The following is a 23,692-nucleotide window of genomic DNA, read 5'->3' as shown; positions in this document are numbered from 1 at the left end:
ACAGTCCTCAAATATCTCATATGATCGACCTTATTCTTGGAATAAACTAAGATGGCATCTTTAAATACAATAACAAAGGTGTCGAGATATGGTCGAAGCACCAGATTCATCAACTCCATGAGCATTGTTAAGGCATTGGACAACCCAAAAGACATGACCAAGAATATATACTGATTGTATCGAGTCTAAAAAGTCATCTCTGGAACATGCAAATGTCTAATATTTAACCAGTGATACCCGGATCTCAAATCTATCTTAGCAAACAAGGAAGCACCCATAATTTAGTCAAACAAATCATCAATGCAAGGAAGAGGATACTTGTTCTTAACCGTTACTTTCTTTAACTGTTGATAGTCAATAAACATGAACATAGAATCATCTTTCTTCTTCAGAAACAAGATAGAAACACCCTAAGAAGATGCACTAGGCCTAATGAACCACTTACCTAACAAATCACGCAACTACTTCTCCAATTCCTTCAACATGGTTGGGGCCATATTATAGGGAGGAGTGAAAATGTGCTTGGTTTTCAACTCCATATTAACAGTGAAATCAATATCACGATCAAGAGGCATACCAAGCAAATCCATAGGAAACACATCCATGAACTCGTGAACAACCATTATAGAATACTTAGGAGGCAGTGAGGCAACACTAGTATCACGAACATAAGCTAAATAAGACAAGCACACACATCTACCATGCATCGAGGACATAGAAAATATTTAACTCCCCTCGGACCCAAAATATGAGTACACATTCAAGCTAACCTAGGACAACTTCCCTAGCTTGAAGAATTAAAACTAGCACCTCTACTCGCATTACCTGATACCTGGCTACTTGAAGCCATAAAATTGAAGGACTACTACTTGATCCTTATAAAGTATCCTAAAATGTTCTACAATGATAACCATGGGAACCCCTACTCAAGAAATCTCTGCCTCGAGAGGTGGAACTACTAAATTCGCCCTAACGATGCACCTTCTTAGTGCTTTTTTGAGTAGCGTAGGCAATAAAATCTTTCGACTAGGTATGTGACATGACCCAAACTGAGGCCTAGTCATGTGGGGCATCTCAAGTTCAACCAGGACCAGAGATCACCCCCAATACCCAACCATAACCACCCTACATCATACGTAAGATAAAGCAAGAATAGTTTAAAGACATTAATCAAAGTCTATAATCATAATCCAACAACCTCAATAAAATATCAACCCAATACCAACCCTAATACCAATACCAACACTAAGGATGACACCAGTACTGACATCGCCTATGTCTATAGTTGTCTGACAAAGTTTCTTTCCAGAATCAATAACATCTAGTCGGGACATGCCCAGATCATAGCCAAAGATAAACAAAATAAATAACAAAATAAAAGAATTCTATAGCATGAAATGGATCCTTTCAGAGTACGGAAGCTCACCACTTCAGTGTGACTCAAAGCTATCCCTGAATCCAAGTCACTAAGTAGGAGGAAAGGTAGTATGGCCGATTCCTACATCACATGGGGATACAGCACTTAAAGAAAGTTAGCAGAGTGAACGCTAGCATGTCCTCAAGGAAAAAATAAAATAATGCCAAAAAATAAAATAATGCCAGTAAGTCAAAACCAAAGTAATAACCACATGCAATCACCTACATACATGCATATATATAAATATATATATTTATATTTGTATATATATATATTGTGTTGGGAAAAGGGAACTGAGTTCAGCATGTATTTAATACTTTAACCTGGGTTGTGTAGCTTTAATGATATAATCCACCCATAGGCTATATGAGTCCAGTATTACCCCTAAAAGGGCCCTAATGCGTGTAGCCGCATGAATCAGAGATATCATAGGATCAGGGATTCGTATGTACCCTTCGCCCTCTATGACACATATATACAAGTATAAACTTCAGAGATTCCCATGTACCTCACAAGTATATGGTCACCAAGACCAACCCTCATGTTGGCAAATATGAGTTTCCAGTGTTCGTTCATCAGACTCACACCTTCACGGTTAGCTATTACAACCTACCATTATTGCCCAATTAAAACATTCAATACATAATCAAACCACCAATCAAGGAGCCCATTATCAATGCATTATAAAGTGGTATCATCATACTGACTGTAGCTTGCAAGCAATGTCACTAGCTGACACTTAGGGGATTTCCATATACCCCACAAGACTTCCAATTAAATCAAAACCATGGCCATAAGGCTTTGCTAAGCCATTTAAAATCATCCATGCCAATTTAGGTTCCATTAACATTTATGCAATGCAAAGGTGTCAAGATTAGTCAAACTATGTGACAAAATCATTCCCATTGGCATTTTAACAAACATGTTGAGGGCATATAGTTTCCGAAAGCAAAACCAAGTATCAATTAACCAATCCTATGCAACCACATGTTCAAATCATAATTATAACATGAAAACCATAAGTAAAGATGGAAAAACATTATCTAACCATGGACGATTGAATCCCCCAACATCTATTTCAAAACCAAAATAAATCCATATTAGTACCATGAAAACTATACAATAAAACATGTTTTTAGTTAAACTAACAATGAGGGAGGAGTAACATGCCTTAAACACCAAGGAAAACATAGAGATTCACTCTTGAGAGGCCCTAATTAATTTCCTTGTAGAAACCCTGGCCTTTTCTTAAACCAAGATCTTGAGAGTGATTTAAAATATTATGTCAATGAAGTCCCAAAAGGTGTTATATGTCATGGGGTCAAAAGGATTTAAGTGTGGAAATGTACAGAATACCCCTAACTTAAAATTGTAGAAAACTTATAGGTGGGTACGAGTGGACCCTTCAACTCATCACCACAACATACGAGTGGTACCCTTAAGTCGTCACTAGGTCAGAAAGTTAGACACCACACTCTGTCTATCATACGACTTCTTTTCCCAACCCGTCACCATACCATACGACTAGTACTATTTAGTTGTACCCTATGCAGAACATCAAGAGCTAGACACTAGGCAATATATGATTGGACCTTATACCTTTCTTCATATACCCATACAACTCGTATGGAGTCTACCGTACCAAGGATAGAACTTGGTTAGAAACTCACTGACTAACATACGACTAGGGTCCCTAGACTCATACCTACACCATAAGACTTTTACAGTGGGTCATTACAAGGACAACTAGTTCAAAACTCAGGAATTTCCAAGGGCCAAAACCTAGGGTGTTTCAGTATGCTCAATAATACTTTAAAAAGAAGACCATAAAATAACCATCTAGGCAGTAGCCAACTGATAAGAACCCTCTAACCCCTTCACAAACTTATAAATTCTCCCTGACTCAGTGGATATTATGGCAGTTGAATACCTAGATAGAACATGAAAATATGCCTCATACTCAATAATGATCCCTACTCCAAGTGATCAAAATTATTTCACATCTTATCTCACAAGCTATATAGCAAAAGCCTCTCTTAAAAAGGCTTCAAAAACCTGAGCCCAAGTCATAATAGGAAAACCTAATAGAATACAACTGGATAGAGACCTCCACTAATTGCTGTCCATATTTGTCAATCGATAGGTAGTATTAGCAACTCTGTAAGACTCAAAAGATATAAGATTATGTAACTTTCTTAGAAGTCAATCAGAAACTCTTAGGATTTCTCATTAATCTCTTCACTAATCTTAGGAGGATCCAAATGAATAAACCTCTCAAACCTATTCTGATCATAAAAAAACATCATTGTACTCAAAATAACTGAAAGAGTAGTAAGTCTGATAGAAAATGAATCCATATTCAGAGGTACCATAGATGATAGTTGTACCCTTAAAGTAAAAATACCATAAGAAGACATAGGTACAAATAGTGAAACACAACTTAAAGTCTGTAGTATTCCAGGTACACTCAAGGGAACACCCTTCAAGTGGCTCAAAAGGAAAACCAATAAATCCTGAAGCACTGGGTATCAACTGTACTTTGTTGAACCTGAGCTGGAATTGCACCCCTATCAAATAATCATCTTTGGCATACACAATCCCAGTCTCAAGAGAGGCCTCCGTAGCATGTACTTTGACTAAAGCAGCTTCTCATACCCATTCTCTACCTCTAGGTTGACACATCCCCTACTTTATCTGCTAACTAGGGTTCTCTATCACCCGTAGACATATTCCTTACTATCCATTCAAAAAAGAATGAATCCAAGTTTCAAACATTGAGTATGAATAACTTGCACAACAAAGAACCAAACTAGAGAAGTTTCTTCCAAAAATATATTTTAGCCTCTCAAATATAGTTATGGACATCTACATACCAATCTGTGAGACACAACAGACATCCTACTCTTATACATATTAGATCGATGAACCTAGTACCCAAATATCAATTTGTCATGTAAGAAGTTGAGGAGATAATGACATCAACCTAACCCAATTATTGGTAGATAAGCCAATCGCCCAAAAATAAAAGAAAATAAAAAAGTAGTGAAAAATAGGATTAACGAGACTTCTAAAACAAAGTTAGGTCAATACAAGTATAAACCAGGCGAAGGTTAGAAATAAATAACATAAAACCCCAAAAAGAAATTGTGTTATAAGTGTAGAATATCTGAATATAACTTAGAAAATGGGAAAAATACAATATATGTCTCTCAAAACATGTAAAGACATCCACATAGATAAGAAGAAATCTAAAGTCAACTCTAGAACAATAGAGTATGCCAGTACCTCTATCAACAACTCTAATAAATATGAACTCAGCTATCGCGCCTTCTACTCACACCAAGATTTTCATTGAAAGAACCCAATAGGAGTTAGTATGATACACTTGTAATCAGTAGGTATCATAGATTGACTGTGAAAATTAGAAAATAATACCATTAAATATAATACTATAACCATATCACCTACAAACAAAAATATTCTCAAATACTAGCTCACACTGTCTCTATTAATGCATATATATATATATACATACATACATACATACATACATATATATATATATATATATATATATATCAAAAGGGAACAAATATACAAGAAAGTGAATAATTTAGTCACACGTCAATTGACACATAAAAGCAACACATGAAATGTATATGCAAATGCAATGTAAGGAATAATTAAATGATACAATGAAATAAGGATATAATGCTCACAAAAAAAATATTAAGAAGAAAATAAATGCACTTAATACGAGTACAAGTGAGCCCAGAAAGCACCTCAATATATTAATATTTTAGGATATCTGTACTAGTTTGGCATCACTGAAATAAATATACACGTAAGATATCATTAATATCATATCAACCCATAACTCAAACATTTCTATCATGATAATGCCAAAAAATTCTCAATAAGGCCTATAATATCTATTCAAGGCCCCCGGAGGGGCATCACATTAAGAATAAAGGCATTTAAATGAACAAATAAGGAAAATGATATCAAATAAAGCCCCCACATGGGAAATACGCAATATATAAGATAGAAAGTTAACAACAACAAAATATAAGCCTCTCCATCGGCACACAACAGTAATAATATTCTGAAAAATACAATTCCTATAGTTATATTCCCAAAATCATAGCATGTTTTACTCATTTATTAACTACCCAACCTATTCAAAAAAAATTTAAGTCATAACCTACCTCTAACCATTGAAACCTAAGTCCAATGTCATTCAACATAGAGCCTTCCCCTTTCAAATTGTAATGCCCCATACTTTTCTTAACTTAGTTCATCTTCAAGTGTTAGGGACTTAGTCATATTTTTGGCCTCTTAACTTCAAAGTTTTTTAAATGAGTCTTTCTAAACCCGAGACATAGGTTTTTGACTTAATTCATGTTCAGGGGTGTAAGGAGCATGTCTTGGGGATGTTTTAATTTTTTGAGCGATGATTGAGTTGTGTTTAGATTTTGATTCCAGCAGATCACTATGATAGTTGTGTATCGCGATGGCTATAGCGGTGAGGCACCCATCGCATCACGGTCTCCCTTCAATCCGCATTCCAGTTGTGAATTTAATTCTTTGAGGGGTAATATAGTTTTTTCTCCTCAATCCAATTCATAAAAACACAAATTGAAATGTTAGTTAGGGCATTATATGCCCATTTCCCCTAATTTACTCTTAAAAACAAACCCCAATCATTCCCTAAGTTTATCAATTTCATTCCTTAGCAGTTCAGAATCTTTAGCAGAACCTTTCTCAGTGTCTGCTCTAGTAGGTGACTCTATTGTAGCTAGGCAGTTATACAGGAACTGTTCGATCACAATATCCCAAAAAGTAACCTCAGTTGACCTTGTGGAATTAGAGATGAGTGATTTTGATGTTATTCTTGATATAGATTGGCTTTACTTATGTTATGCCTCAGTTGATTACAAAAACAGAGTCATTTAGTTTTAATTTCCCAATGAACCAATTATTGAATGGAGGGGTAATACTTTAGCGCTTTTGGGTCAAATTGTGTCATATCTTAGAGCAACAAAAATGATATTCAAGGGATGCATATACCATTTTATTTGAGTCAAATACTTTAATTATGAGACTTCAAGTGTCTTTCTAGTTTTAGTAGTCAGGGAATTTCTACATGTGTTCCCTAAAGATTTTCTCGGAGTTTCTCCCATAAGGAAAATTGACTTCGAAATAGATCTCCTTCCAGATACCCAGCCTATATCTATTCTGCCCTATAGGATGGCTCCAGCCGAGCATAGAGAGTTGAAATAATAGTTGAAAGATCTCTTAGAGAAGGGATTTTTTAGGCCAGTGTTTCCCCATGGGGTGCTCCAGTCCTTTTCGTGCATTAGAAAGATATTTCTCTAGGAATGTGCATCGACTACCATTAACTGAACAAAGTCATAATAAAAAATAAGTGCTCACTCTCCAGGATTGATGACTTGTTCAACCAACTTCAGGGTTCCGGTTATTTCTCTAAGATAGACCTCAGATCTGGCTATCATTAACTCAGAGTCAGAGAATGTGACATTTTAAAAAAAGCCTTCAAAACTCGGTATGGTCACTTTAAATTTCTAGTTATGTCTTTTGGACTAATGAATACCCCAGCAACTTTCATTGACTTGATGAACAGAGTGTTCAAGCAGTACTTGGATATGTTCATCATTATTCAATGATGATATTCTTGTATACTCTCGTAGTGAAAAATGATCATGCAAACTATCTTAGAATCGTATTGCAGACTCTTAGAGCCCATCAGTTATTCACCAAATTTAGTAAGTATGAGTTTTGGCTAAGATCAATAGCTTTTTTGGGCCATATTATTTTCAGTGATGGCATAAAAGGTGACCCTCAAAAGACAAAAGCCATGATAAAGTGGACCAGACCCATATCTCTGTCAGATATTAGGAGTTTTTTGGGTTTGGCAGGCTATTATAGATGGTTTTTTGAACGGTTTTCTTCTATTGTGTCCCCCATGTATCGATTGACTTAGAAGAAATTCAAATTTCAGTGGTTAGATTCTTATAAAAAGAGTTTTTAGTAGTTGAAGACTTGACTCACCTCAGCCCCTGTCTTGACTTTGCCAGATGGTTTAGATAGGTTTGTTGTTTACTGTAATGGTTCCAGATTTGGTCTTAGTTGTGTGTTAATGCAGAGAGGTAAGATCATAGTCTATGTTTCTATACAACTTAAAATCTATGAAAAGAATCACCCTACCCATGACCTTGAGTTAGAAAATGTTATTTTAGCCTTGAAAATTTAGAGGCACTATTTGTATAGGGTTCATGTTGAGTGTTCATGGATCACAAAAGTTTACAGTATGTATTTTTGCAGAAAAATTTAAATTTTCATCGAAGAAGGTGGTTAGAGTTGTTTAAAGATTATGATATTAGTGTATTGTATCATTTGAGTAAGTCTAATGTAGTGGCAGATGCCCTTAGTAGATTATTTATAGGTAGTGTTGCTCATGTTGAGAATGATAAGAAGAGGTTAGTTCAGGAAGTTCATCAGCTTGCTAGATTAGGTGTTAGGTTGGTTGATTCAATTGTGGGTAGTGTATGGGTTTAGAATGGTTTAGAATCTTCTTTCGTTGACAAAGTGAAAAACAAGCAAGATAGGGATTCTAGTTTAGTTAGGTTGAAGGAGTCAGTTAAAGATCAGAAGGCAGAGGTTTTCACCCATAGGGGAGATGGTGTGTTGTGATATTAGAGTAGACTGTGTGTTCCGTGCGTAGATGGTTTGAGATTGTGAATCCTTATAGAAGTGCATGGTGCATGTTATTCTATTCACCCAGGAGTTACTAAGATGTACCATGATTTGCGGGAAATCTATTGGTGGAGTGGTATGAAGAGGGATATTGGAGAGTTTATAGCTAAGTGTTCTAACTATTAGCAGGTTAAATTTGAACACCTGAGGCTTAGAGGTACAATACAAGAGTTCAATATTCCTACTTATAAGTGGGAAAAGGTGAAATGGATTTTGTGATAGGGTTGCCCTGTTCACATCATTAGCATAATTCGATATAGGTTATTACAGATAGAATGACCAAGTCATCCTATTTACTATCAGTTCATACTTTTTATTCAGTCGAGGACTATGCCAAGCTCTATATTAGAGATTTGGTTTTGCTATATAGAGTCTCGTTGTCTAGTATTTAAGAAAGAGGTACTTAGTTTACCTCTCACTTTTGGAAAGCTTTTTAGAAGGGTTATGGTACCTAAGTTCGTCTTAGTACAACTTTTTATCCTCAGCAGATGGTCAGGAAGAGAGGACCATTCAGACCCTAGAGGAAATGTTGAGAGAATATGTTATTAAATTTAAAGGAAGTTGGGATGATCACTTATCTTTGATAGAGTTTTCCTACAATAACAGTTATCACTTCATTATTCAGATGGCTCAATTTAAGGCCCTTTATGGGAGGAGATGTAGATCTCCTATTAGTTGGTTTGAGGTAAGTGAGACTGCTTTGATAGGACCAGATTAGGTATTTGATGCAATGGAAAAAGTTCAGTTGATTGGGGAGAGGCTTAAGACAATCCAAAACCGTCAGAAATCCTATGAAGATGTGATAAGGAGGGATCTTGAGTTTGAAGTTAGAGATTTGGTGTATTTAAAAATCTCGCACATGAAGGGAGTGAAGAGATTTGGCAAGAAAGGGAAGCTCAGTCCCCAATATGTTGGCCCTTATAGAATTTTGAGTCATTTTGAAAAGGTATCTTACAAGCTTGAGTTGCCTGCAGATTTGGCATTATGCATCCAATGTTCTATGTTTCCTTATTAAAGAAGTGTATTTGTGATCCAGCTATTGTAGTTTCGTTAGAAAGCACAGATGTTTAGGATAGCCTTTCTTACTAAGAAATCCCAATCAAGATCCTTGATTGTCATATTCATAGACTAAGGAACAAAGAAGTTCCCTCGGTCAAATTTCATTGGTGGAATCAGTCTGTTGAGGGAGCCACTTGGGAATCAGAAGTAGATATGAGTACCAAGTACCCTCATTTTTTCTCCGTAAACTCAGACAAACTTAAGGTAACAGTTCTTCTTAGATTATCTTTTTTCCTTTCTCAGTTCCAGCTAAAAATCATTCTCATGTGTTTGTATGCATTCATGAATCAGTTCAGTCATGTAGCATATTTCAGGCTCAATTATGTAATCATGTTTACAATTATGCATGTCCAGTATAGGATCTTAGTTTCCTAAGTATTCTCAGCTTAATCAGTCTTATTGGAGGATGAATATTCCTATAGAGGAGATATTGTAATGCTCCATACTTTTCTTAGCTTAGTTAAGCTCCTAGTTGCATGTATAAGAGACTTAAAGCCTAAAAATTTAATGAAGTGTTGTGGACTTAGTCATATTTTTGGCCTCTCAACATTGATGATTTTTAAATTAGTCTTTCTGACCCTGAGACGTAGGTTTTTGAGTTAATTCATGTTCAGGGGTGTAAGGAGCATGTCTCAAATTTTTTCAAACAAGGATTGAGTTGTATTTGGATTTTGATTCCAACGGCTCACCATGATAGTGGTGCGTCGCGGTGGCTATAGCGATGAGGCACCCATCACATTGTAGTCTCTCTTCAATCCACGTTCTAGTTGTAAATTCAATTCTCTAAGCGGAAGTTGAGTCTTTTCGCTCAATCCAATTCGTAATAACACAAATTAAAACGTCGGTTAGGGCATTAAATGCCCATTTTCCCCAATTTTCTCTCAAATAAAAACCCTAATCATTCCCCAAAGTCATCAATTTCATTCTTTTATCTTCAAGAAAACCAAGAAATCAAGTTCCCAAATCCAAGAACTTTCAAGAAAAGCATCAAAAATGTGTCTCTCTTTCAAGCTTAAGGATTTAAGGTATGTGTGATGTTCATCCATAAGCCCTTTCTACCCATGGAGTCCAAGAATCCCCTTTTGATATCAAATTATGAGTTTTTACATGTTTATAGTGAATTGTCACCATGAAATTGTTATTGATTTTGATTACAAGTTATGTTACAAGAGTTTATCGATGGAATGAGCCCTAATTTATGGTTTTAGTATTGTAACAATGTTTGATGAAATGTCTAAATTTTGGGTTTTGAGCAATGATCCTTTATTATTGGTTTTAAAGCTTTACATGTCTGTATTGATACCTTTACTTAGTGCTAGAGGGTTATGAATACCCGATACTGAGCTGTTTATATAATTTCAGTATATTCAGAATGGTTTCAGATTAACCATGAGCATTGTCATTCAGTTAGTTATCATGATCATTTGTTTTCTCAGTTAAGCTTAGTTCAGTCCTGTAATTCAGTATCGTTCAGTTGGGAGTAAGATTTAGCACCGAGCGAACCCAGTGATGGGAGTTCACCTGCCAGTAGAGGGTGTGACCTTTAGTAGCAGTCCCTTAGTTCTAGAACTATGTAGCCAACATAGGTTAGAGATATCAACCTGTAAGTTGAGGTTTGATAAAAAGTTTACCTGCCAGTTGAGGGTAATACATATCTCATTAGAGCACCTACCAGATGAGAGTGACTCATTAGTCCTTAAGTACATTAGTTTAGTGGATCCACACAGCCATTTTTAGTACCCATGGCACAGTACTAATACCCTTCCAACTAAGGTTACAGGTTATACCCTGATTAGCTCAGATTGGGGAATGTCGATTAGATAATACCTCTAACAGTTACAATTTAGTATTTAGTATAGAGTTCAGTTTAGGTTGCTTGACCATAGCATACAGTACATCAGTTATTCAGTTACCAAATTTCAGTATTTTAGTTTACAAACTATATCAGTATCATGGTATATGCTTAGTCATGCATTATCAGATTTTACAACTTTCACACATTTATGCATCAGTTATCTCAAGTTATTCAGTCAATCATTATTTTATGAACATGAACCTATGCATTTTAGCCTAACCTCATCTCATATACGAGTACATTCAAAGTACTGACCGCTTACTTTCTTCGCACTATAATGTCTTATATCATAGGTTCGAATGCTAAGTTTCCTGACCATGCTTAGATAGTTCATCCTATCAGCAACAACAGTAGTGGTGAGTCCTCATATATCGAGGACCGATTATGTAATTTTAGCATTTTTGTACTTTCTTTTAGTTAGTTCACTTTGGAGTTAGTTGGGGCCTATCCCATCAACTTTTCAGTCACTTAGAGGCTTTTATATGTTTTTAGACATTCAGACAGTTAGTCAGTTTATCTAATGTTTGATTATTCTTTTTAGTATCTCTTTAGACATTCAAACTTATGATTTAAATCATATTTTCAGTATTTAAACCTTATGGCTTTATTCAGTTGTTTCCGCACATGTTCATTAGCAGTATATTATTTATTGCTCACAGCAAGTACCAACCTCTGAGTTAGCTTGTGATCACCTGTGACCATAAGTACCATTGTCACAACTAGGGGGTAGCCTCGGGTCCTAACACAAATAATCTCAAAATCAACTAAAACATCCAAGTATAACATCTACACATTAAAAAAAGCTAATGATACTCATATTGCCCATATAGTTGGGTCCAAAAGTGATTCGAATAACAAGTTTGAAAATAAAAAAGGTAAAACTAGAATTTTATTTTAAAACCCCTTTCCCCATGGTTATTGTAGTCTACAATTGAAAACCCATGTGAAAGCGAGTTAAAAACAAGGATCGAATTAAAGAAAAAGTAATTTTAAGCTTTACTAGAAAAAACCTCAAAAATTGATTTCAAAATTGTAATTAAAAGGTGTTTTTGAAGACATAATCTATAGGAAATAGTGAAAAGATGGGTTTTGAGATTACCCACACAAAATGATGAAGAAACCCTAGCAAAATTATCTTTCCCTAAGATTAAAAATCTAAAAACAGAGTAAAATTGAGATTTTAAGCTATTTATACTATTATGTGAACAAGTACCTCTCGATTTTAAACCCCACCTCTCGGTTGCGAGGGTATACATTTACCAGGTAACTAAAATAGTCTTCTTATTTGAGATTAGGTCTTCACATTTGCAAAGTTCCCCGGCCCATACACATCAAATTTACGACAACCCTATTGCGCTAGCAAATAAAGGTAATACCCAATCGAATCTTGGCTATCCTTAGCAATCATGGCTCCCTTATTGCAATCATGATAAATAAAAATATCCTTCTCCAAATTTATGGATAGAGGCCGCATTCACAACAAAGAATAGGGTATACACCAAATATCAGTTATTCAACTGAAATGCAAGTTTCTAAATTCTCTTAATGGACCCCTGAGATTCATTTGGAACCCATAGAAATAAACTATATATACCACTATACTATTTTTGATGTTCTATACTCAATGAAAATATTGGATTTTTAAGTAAAATGATTATTTTCAATAATTTAGACCCCGAGATTTTTGAAAAGGGGAAAAGGCGACTGGGCAAACCTCTGAGGGGGTGATTTTAAAGGAAGGAGAGATACGACATACTACATAGGTGGTTGAGACTGTTGAAGGTGGTATATAGATTAGAATGGTTTGAGTACCTTAAGTTCATCAGGCGCCACCAATGCCGACTTATCCCTGAGTGTCATAGCCTCAGCTGAGGCCATTAGAGTAGAGAAGTAGGTTGGGGGGGGACCCATCTGCGTCCCCATGTAATCAGAGTTTCATTGGAGTATAGAGCACCACAGGTATGTCCCTTACCTTAGTTTTACAATTTCAAGATTTTGTGCAATGAGGACATTGCATAATTTCTAAGTTGGGGGTGAGGGTGTACCACAACCGAGAGCTTTTATTGTTATGTTTATTTTTCCTTGACTGTGCTATCATAGTTAGAATTGGTATGTTTAGGTGTTTTTATCATAGTTATGTTTATTTTGTCATTTTCTGTGTATTTAGAGTACTCAAGAAAACTTGATGCAGTCAAAATAAATAAAGCATTCAAACCAGCTTTGTATATTTTAAGGGATACCCCTACAAATTTTTTTGTTTTGATTTATGGTATTGTTTGTTTAAATGTGTTGTAACCAATATTAGGATCTAGATATGGAATTAGGATTGTTAATTTGATAACCTGTCCGGTTTTGCTTGAACAAAGTATGCAACAACTTAGATGAAAGCCTCGAGCCATGGGTGAATGATTTTTAACCTATTCAGTGTGTATGTGCAATCTAGAACTTGCGCAGTTAGTCATGCTAAATGTTGTAGGATAGAAGGTTAGGAAAAGATCGCAGTTCATTTTTGAAACAGTCCACTATATCCTAAATGACCTACCAAATGATCATGTACCCCATAAACTCAACTTTAATCCTTTATAGACCTTTTCTTTGAACTAACCAATTCACCTTCCCAATTTTCTATAATGAATCTTCTTTGACCCAGGTACCTCCTTGGACACTCTGTACCTCACCTTAGGTGCAACTCTAAGTTGATGGTGGCTATTGTGTAGGAGTGTAGAAACTGGGTATGCAAAATTCTTAATAAAAGGAAAAGAGATTTAGGTGTGGTAAGACAAAAACAATAGAAAAAAAGAAAAGAAAAAAATAACAACAAAAAAATAGAAGAGGAAAAAGAAAAAATAAGAAAAAGATACGTTTTAATGAAAATACAGCCGCACCCGGGTTCACAATGAACAGAGAATATGAAAAGAAAAAAATAGGGGAGAACAATACAAGAAATAAGAAAGTACAATAAAAATTAGTACAGTGACAAGGATGAATAAATCATTATACCAAAATGTGCCATACCCGTCTCCAATCCTATATTATAAGCCTACAAAAGACCTATAGTGATCCTAGCTCGACTATCTAAAAGTTGAAGCATAAAAATAAGGGCAAGCCTATAGTATCAAATGGAAATAACCTAACTTCATTGTGAGTGTGAGAGATTTGATTCAGTCCCAATTTGAAAAATTCATTGCATATACTAGGTGAATAGGGATTCTTTGACCTGAGGGCATAGGGATTGTAGTTTAATTATTGCTTGGTTAGGTAGTGTATCGGTCTATGTGTTAGGTTGTCTAGTCATAATGTAATATCATGTCCTAATCCCATTGAGTTAGGGTACTTTTCTTGCATACACACTGTGTTGGTCAACTTTGAAACTTGGAGGGTACTATAATTACGTATGTTGTCTACATGTGTGGAAATTGGTTTTGTAAAAGTGACTGATGTAGTGATCTTGGTATTGCTCTAAGTTAAGCGTCTTAGTAAGTCTAGTTTATTTTGTTCTTCTGATGACATGCAAATGTTTTAAGTTAGGGGTGTTGATGTGTCGTGGATTTATGATACTTAAGACACTTAAAACTATGAATATTTGTAAGTACAAGGTTATTTTTTTGTGGATATGATGGGTTTTTGTATGATTGCAGGATAAATAGGCTCGGAGAAGGAAAGTGTTGAAAATTAAACTCAAAGATTATCAGATTATCAAAGCTACGACAGTGGGATCTGGCCATGATCATACCAAGAATCAGAGGCTTGATTCTAAGAAGTCACTCAAATGAAAGGATCAAACAGTTATATATTGATTGTGAAATCGTACAAAGAGATTGCATAAAGACTAATCAAAATCAATCTGGAGAGATGAAGTGAACAGGAACACACAGTTGCTTTCCATGACCATTTGTTTAAGTCATAATTATAGTATGAGGACATGGGAAGGAGTTCTAGCTTTGTAAATCTCAGAAGTTGAAGTGTAGGATGATCGTACGATAACATAGTACGATTATAGGTTCATATAATGGAGTTGTACTGAGAACCGTACTAGTGAAAATCTGAAGATAAAAATCCCCAAGCCAAACCATGAGCATGTGATGCCCCGGATGTTGGCCATTGAAAATTTTGAGTTTTTGAACTCACTGGCCTGACTACAACTCACCCTATGAGTCGTAACGTGTCATTGCGGGTCATAGGACCCCAATTGTAGGGTGTCCAATAAAGGTAGTCTAAGTTATTATCCTGATTACGAGTGGCTCCTAACGAGTCGTAAAGACTCTATACGAGTTTTATGGTCCCATCCATAGCCAAACCCGTGTGTGCCCTAAGTGTTTCTATCTTGACTACGACTTGGACCCTATGAGTCATAGGGTCACCTGACGAGTCATATAGTATGAATCGTAGGGTCACCAGAGAATGGTCCTTTAGCTACTATCTCTATTATGACTTTTGGTGACGAGTTGTAATGTGTCCGTATGAGTCGTATAGTGACTCATAGACACTGGCGATCATTTTTCAACTTTTTATTAAGGGCACTTTGGATATTTCCCTTTTTCCCCAAATCATGACCCATGACTTAAAACCCCTTTAGGGTGTCATTATCACTTCAAAACAAATTGAAATAACTTTTCAATCACTCTTAAATTCTCTCAACAAAAATAATTAGGGTTTCTCAAGGGTGATTTCTTCTTCAAATTCCCTGGTGATGAAGGCATGTTACTCTTCACCAACTATTATTTTATAAAAGAATATTTTTAAACAGTTATTCATGTGGTTTTGATGTTGGTTTTGGAACATGGTTGAGGGTTTTGAATGTTTGTTTTTGAATTATGTTTCCCATGGTTTACACATGATTGTTTATGCTTTATTTATGGTTTTAAACTTGTAGGGTGCATGGGCATGGTGAATAAACTAGGGGATTGTGATTTTCCCAAATTTTGTAAATATTGACAATGGAATTGGTAATAACCCTAACCTAATTTTGTGAACGTGGTTTTAAGTATGAGTATAATTACATTGAACTACTTTTGGAATAATTGCATGATATAAAGAGGAATTTAAAACATAATGGTTTGAGTTAATGAACAAAAGGGGTCGGTGTTCCCCCACCTTGTATAAATGAACTAAGGGAGTTATTTTTTCGAGTTAATGAAATTAAAATGGCATAATGATGTTACCCAACAAGTGTAGTCAGTATGGCGATACCAACAGTGTATGCCTAAATGTGTATTATGATTCAATTAATGGAAATATGTGATAAATGTTTTTATAGGGCTTAAAAAGGGTTGTGTAGCTAGGCTATGAAAGTGGAGGTCCCGAGGGACAAATATTGGAGACTGCATTTGCCAGTGTGGGGTCTAAATAGCCTAGGGTTTTAGTCCTATGACTTATGATAGGGTGGTTCGAGTCCCACTTACTATAGGATTGGGAACTTTGAGTCCTTCATATTACATTGCATGATTGGTTGCTTGATCTGCTATAGAAATATAGCACTTTCAATGCATAAAATAGGAAAAATATATTGGTTTCTGAGGCTACTTTGTTAGATATAATCCATTTTGGGTATGTTTTGCAGGAAATCGCATTGTGGATGCTAAGTTCGTGAAAAGGGTGTCTTGGAGCAATTATGGATAATTGGGATGTTTTCTAGCTTAGTTGTGATCAAAGCATGCTCGAGAAGATAAAAAAGGCTGAAAGATAACTCACGGCACCTACTAAGGCAACCTACGGACCGCATATAGGACCTATGGACCGCAGGTGGACAGAGCAGGTGACAAAGGTTAAAATCCCGAGAGCAAGGCTGCAGGATTTGCACCTGCGATCTGCACCTGCGCTCTATGTCAGGATCGCAGGTACTACCGACGCACTGTGCTAGACTGCATGTATAGAGAGCAGGTGGACATCGACCCGATTTTCTCCTATTTTATTTGGGCTTTGGTTTTAGGTTTTCCTCTTGTACTATAAATACCCTTTATGTACTTTTTAGTCAGAGTTACACACTTTTGATATTCACAAACATATTTTGATTCCAAGATCCGTCTTTGATCTTGGGATTGTCTTGTATTGATTTTGGTCCATTAATTCAGCTACTATTGTAGGTTTTTACACTTCTTATTGTAATTTTATCTATGCTTTCAACAATGAATGTTATTGATTTCTTCAGAAACATAAGTTGCTAACACCCATAGCTAGGGTTGTGGAAACCCTGGCGGACTTACAAAGTAGGGGAAGTACGATTGTTGATCTGAACCAATAACCATTGCATGTATCACTTTATCTTTATTATAATAGATTTCGTCGTGGGTATACACATTAGGATCCCACCTAGATATTGTTTCTTACTCCAAAAGAGGAGCAGTAACTAGGAAAAAATAAAGAAAACAGTAATTTGAGGTCAATTGTCAATCCATGCTAATCATGGGATATAGTGAATGACCGTTAACTGTCATCTAATAACTAGAGACTCCAAAGGTAATAGTTAACTGGGATCAAGATAAGGTTTAGTAAGGTGGAATCCTGAGACTCAAAAGGTAAAGGGTGAAATCCATCTACTCATCCAATACACTGTAGAAGGTACATAACTTATTGATTTTGCATGCAAGGTATTGGGTTAGTTCAATAACACATGATAAGCCTACAGAGTTGAGAATCTGGGGGGGGGGGGGGGGGGGTACACAATCCTTGTGTTCATCTACACTAATTACAATCAAAGTCAATACAGTTAATTGCTCGAGTTTACTACATCAAAACCCCTAATTTACTTTTCTTATTTTACCCGTTGACTACAACTGCTGAGATCTATAAACCATGTGTTCTCTTGGATTTGACACCAACCTCTGTTGGGTTACTATATTTTGACAACAACTGTATCATCATCTAATAGGATGTGTTGTTTGGACGTCAATCATTAAAGTTTGGAGTCATTGTCGGGGAGTACAGTGTTGCTTTGTGAATTAAAGTTTTTGTAGTTTTGGGGGTCTTTCTTTTTGTTTTTGTTCTTATTTAGGCATACGCCGGTGTATGCCTCGCTCACAGAGTAGAGGCAATACGTTACTCCGATGAAATCTAAATTTAGAGAGGATCCTACAGACACCTAGTAGGATGTCAAAGCCAAAAATAGATGATCTGCTTCCCTCTTATCCCGAAGGAGTTCAGGACATTGTTGATTGATAGACTGGTGAACTTTTAGCTTAAGCTGAGAATGAGAAAAGGGTAGTAAAAGAAGGTTAACTCATAGCTTAAGAGGTAGAGTTAGTTGAGCAGGGAAAGGCAACAGATTGTCGCGAAGTACTCGGTACAAAATAGAATAAAAACAGAGGAGGCCAACCTCAAGTGATCCAAACATATTAGTATATTCAACCGTATAAAGATGATGAAGAAGATCTGGGATATGTTGAGGAGGCAGAGATGAGATTTATAATTTCAGCCAGCTGCCGATAGAATCTATGCATGAGGCATGTTCAGGTTCAAGAAGAACATGAATAAGGTTCCCAACAATCATATTTCAGGGATGAACTTATTGTAGTTTATCTATAGAGGCCTGAACATCAGTTCTAGAGCCATGGAAGATACCATCTATAGAGGAGCTTTTATGAGACTACGTTGGGAGGTAGCTTCTAGTATTATGGATTAGATCTCTCTAACTAACTGAGGGTGGCAAACTCGGGAGGCTGAGAGGGGTTATGACACTCATGTTATTGGTGCCCCTAGTGACTAGAGAGTAATTGATGATTCCATGGCGTAAGAGATTGCGCTGCTAAGGGATGAACTTGGGCTGCTGGCAAAGTAGTTTGTGACGGTGAATTTTGACAAAGTTCATATATTAGGATCAAAGGGTGCAACTTCTAGAGATTATGAGTCTGCATTAGATGAGTAGGATAGGTATTTAGATCATCAGTTAGAGGGTTTTGATCCTAAGGGAAAGGGAACCAAGGTTGAAACTATTATGATAGATATAGAGACAACATTAAGGATAGATAAAGTGACTAGATTTGGAGAGATGATTACAATAAAAAGGGAGATAGGTATATTTCTCCTGGCAGATGAGATATCGAATCATGAATGGAAGAAATACTAACAAAACTGGTGAAGGGTCAAGAAAATTGGGAGAACAACCTTAAGAAGATTAAGGCTGACATTTCAGGGTTCACCCAGAAGGTGGAGTCTCATGCCACTGCTATCAAGCATTTGGAGCACCAATTTGGGAAAATGTCTGCCATGATTAAATAAAAATAGCTCGTGACTCTTTTGAGTGAAAAAGTTTAGAGTCCACCAGCTATAGGCCACAGTCTAGCTATAACCACTAATTGTGGTACCACTAATGATGATCCCCATGTATCTACTATTGAGGATTTAAAGATTGATAGCACTAAGAGCGATGAGATACTTAAGGCGGAGTCTAAGAAGTTGACATGCAGTGATGATGATTTTGAGTATGATAGTGGTGAGCATTGAGAATTTATCCCAATAATCATGTGCACCATTATTGTGCGACCCCTTCCTTACCATTAGTAGGAAAGAAGGGGGTCCTGGAGCAGTCATTATTCTATGTTCTATTAGGCCTTTCAATGCCAACCATGCTTTATGTGACTTAGGATCAGGAGTAAATGTGATGCCACTGGCTGTGTACAAGCTATTGAGGATGGGGGAACTCAAACCTACATCCATAAAACTATGGATTGCTGACTCATTTATGAATAAACCGGTGGGTGTCTTTTGTGACATAAAAGTAAGGGTGGCACCCTTTATGTTCCCCTTTGATTTCATGGATTTTAATTGTGAGGTGAATTCTCCAGCCCCCATTATATTGGGTAGACCCTTCCTATCCACGGGTAGGGTATTAATTGATATGAACTTAGAGGAGATAAAATTCAAACTGAATGATGAGCAAGTAGTTTTTGATGTGTGTATGATAGTGCAGCAGCCAATAATATGCTAGTAGTGTCTGTGATTGACACTATTGATGAGGATATTGTTATAAAGGTTGATGTGCCAGGCATACTAGGTGTTGAGAAAAGAATATAGGTGATGTCCACTCGACTATAGATTATTGAGACCAAAGTAGTTTCATACTAGGATGTGATGTTAGAGCTATAATATGAGTTGTGGGCATGAATAGGTGTTCTTAAGACTTGACTATTGGCCTGGTTTAATAGGATTAAGATGCCAAATCTAGAAGATATTAGGGAGGAAGTGGACCTACTTAGAGTAGAGGTGTGCTCTCTCACTGAGAGCCACATATTAGCCATCCCTCTAGTTGTATCCCAAATTGATACAAGACAAACAAGGGAAAGCACAAAACATACCATAAACAGTCCACAAATTCAAGAAAAATCGTGGACCAAAAGGGGACCTCACTCGAATTCGACAAGTACAACAAGAATACAAGAAACAAGGGTGTATTTGACACCCAAAAACATCCAACAACATAAAAATAATGAGATCAACAAGATTTCAACAAGAATAACCAGATTCGGATTCCACAACAACACGATATAACGTTACAAGATTACAAAAGACAAAGGGATAAATAGTGGGACATAAACTACTATAATGACTAAGAACCTAAGTGTAGATGACACACAAAGACCCTTAATTATGATAGTAGGAACACCTACACTCTTCAAAGAGACACATGAGATGACCTCAATCCTTCAAGCACCCCAAGTTCCAAGCAAACAAACAATAAAAGAGATTACACCCTAATGTTGTAACCTAGTTTCGGCCAAGCCTCATAAGAGAGAGAGAACTTGAGGGTTTCAAGTGTGTTCTACCATTTTCAAAATTCAAAAACTAAGTGAATAAATCCTAACATGTTCCTTATATATAAAAAATAAATAGAAGTTAAAATGACCAAAAAGTCTCTTCAAGAATGGGCTGCCTCTCTAGTGTATGGAGTGGGCTGTTTTGGTGTGTATTTGGGCCCTTAATTATACTTCTCTTGCACATACACTTGGTTGCTTTCAATTCACACCCACACAATTATATTTTCGTGATTATTATCATATCATCCTCTCCAGCTTGAGAAGAATTTGCCCACAAATTCACGGCTTCACTTCCTTCAATTGGCCACTTCAAAAAAAGCACTCAAAATATTTCACCAAACATGATGAACCCGAGAGCTCAATATGAACAAATCTCATCCAACATCTTCATTTTGAATCTCGGATTCCTCTCCATATTGAAACTTGGCTTCAATCTTATCCGACTCATGTCTTCTTTTATCATATAAACATCATCGTATACTCCATATACTTCATGTCCCTTTCTTCCATACTCCTCTATATGGACATATCGGTTTTGGGGAAGTGGAGTTTCGGTTGAGAGGGCTATTTTGGTAATGTGGAGATTTAGTTGTGGAGCTTGGATGGGAGGTAATGGGCCTCCAAGTCCTTCTTGTGGGACTTGATCTACTTGCGGGAGAAGTGATCTACCTTGTTCTCAATTTTGAGGGTAATTAGTAACTTGGCTCATGGCATTTTGTGGTGAACTTGGAGGGTTGAATTTTGTAGGCAAAGTCTCGGGGGAAATGGTGATAGAAGGGTTTTGGTCATGATCACTTGAGGCAACATGGATTCAAGGGGTACAAGCATGAGAGTTCCTTCAACTCTCTATTCGATCCAACCTCTCATTCATAGTAAACATCTCTCCTCGGATTGAGGACATAGTCGTGAGGATACTTTCCATTCATCGGTTGATAGTTTCAAGTCTTTCAAAGATAGCACCAAGAGCGTTGTTGTCTATTATATCCAAGAAGTTACCTACAAAACAATAAACAAGTTAGTTGTTCAAAGAATGGTCCTCACACTCTCTCTTTAATCCTTTGTCCCTCGAATTTTCTCACTTTTAATCTCATAATTATTGCAAGTTTGCTTGTAATCCGTGAGAGTTGAGAGGTGAACCGAGTGTGTACAATGACTCAAAAGAATAAAACACACAAAGGAACGTAATCACGGAAAAAATGGTTTCAAAACCAACTCACAATCTAGTAAATTATCACTAGTTTGTAAGTTAGTATTGGAATCAACAAACAAAACTAATGAGACAACAAAATGAAACTAAAAGATCACAATTTGAGATTAAAATTTTCATGTGAACAGTAACTTGGGTGATGTGGCAGCACACTATTGGTCACGGTCCCACAATTAGTAACTAGTTGAAGTTTACAAACTTTAGTTACTAAGTAATGGAAATAATTGGTTTTGGAGGGAAACTATCTGTCTTGAATCTACTTTAAGTCTAATCTTCAAAAGTAAATACTTGACTTTGTACAATTCCCACAAAACAAGGTCTCTTGAAACAAGGAAAAATGGTTGAAAAGTAAATGTCAAGTCAAGGAAGTGATGGCTCAAGTCTTCTCACAAACAACTTTACAACTTGTAGGTTCACCTTTTTGAATCTATATTACACTTTTGGTTGTCTTAAGTTGTAAGATGAGATAAAGAACAAGATGAAAACCACAACAATCCTTCAATAACAACAACAATATTCACGAATTCATGACCTAACTGACCATAACAAGTCACAAATTCTTGCCCTAGGTCCTTGTTCACAACACAACTTTAACAAGTTCAACCTCAAATATAGATCTAGAAACCTTTTAGTGTTAGTGAATCATGAAACTAACATAATAAACAAAAATAAACACCAAAGGACTACTATATCCTGACGCTATAAGCAACCTCGGCCAAGATAAACAACAAGAAAAACACTTTCAAGGCCAAGAACAACAAGAACACCAATTTTTTTTTATTTTCTTAGCAAGAAAACCAAATATTGGTATTGTAAGAAAAACACCAAAGATGGATTTGATACCAAATGATACAAGACAAATAAGGGAAAGCACAAAACATACCCCAAACAGTCCATAAATTCAAGAAAAATCGTGGACCAAACGGGGACCTCACTCGGATTCAACAAGTATAACAAGAATACAAGAAACAAAGGTGTATTTGACACCCAAAAACAGACAACAACACAACAATAACAAGATGAACAAGATGACAACAAGAATAACCAGATTCGGATTCCACAACAACAAGATATAACGTTACAAGATTATAAAAGACAACGGGATAGATAGTGAGATATAAACTACTATAATGACTTAAAAAATAAGTGTATAGACCCTTAATGGTGATAGTAAAAATACCTATACTATTCAAATAGACATAAGAAAGGACCTCAATCCTTCAAGCACCCCAAGTTCCAAGCAAACAAACAACAAAAGAGATTCCACCCTAATATTGTAACTTATTTTTGGCCAAGCCTTACAAGAGAGAGAACTTTAGGGTTTCAAGTGTGTTATACCATTTTCAACATTCAAAAACTAAGTGAATAAACCCTAACATGTTCTTTATATATTACAAAATAAATAGAAGTTAAAATGACCAAAAAGGCCCTTCAAGAATGGGCTACCCCTCTAGTGTATGGAGTGGGCTATTTTGGTGTGTATTTGGGCCTTTAGTTACACTTCTCTTTCACATACACTTGTTTTGTTTCAATGCACACCCACATAAGTATATTTTGGTGATTATTCTCGTATCATAAATTATTCAGCCACCACTTTTGTGTTGTCCCAAACACTATAATTTATTTAT

This window comes from Capsicum annuum, chromosome 12 (assembly GCF_002878395.1).
Source record: "Capsicum annuum cultivar UCD-10X-F1 chromosome 12, UCD10Xv1.1, whole genome shotgun sequence".
Taxonomy (NCBI): Eukaryota; Viridiplantae; Streptophyta; class Magnoliopsida; order Solanales; family Solanaceae; genus Capsicum; species Capsicum annuum.
This window is presented reverse-complemented; position numbering follows the sequence as displayed.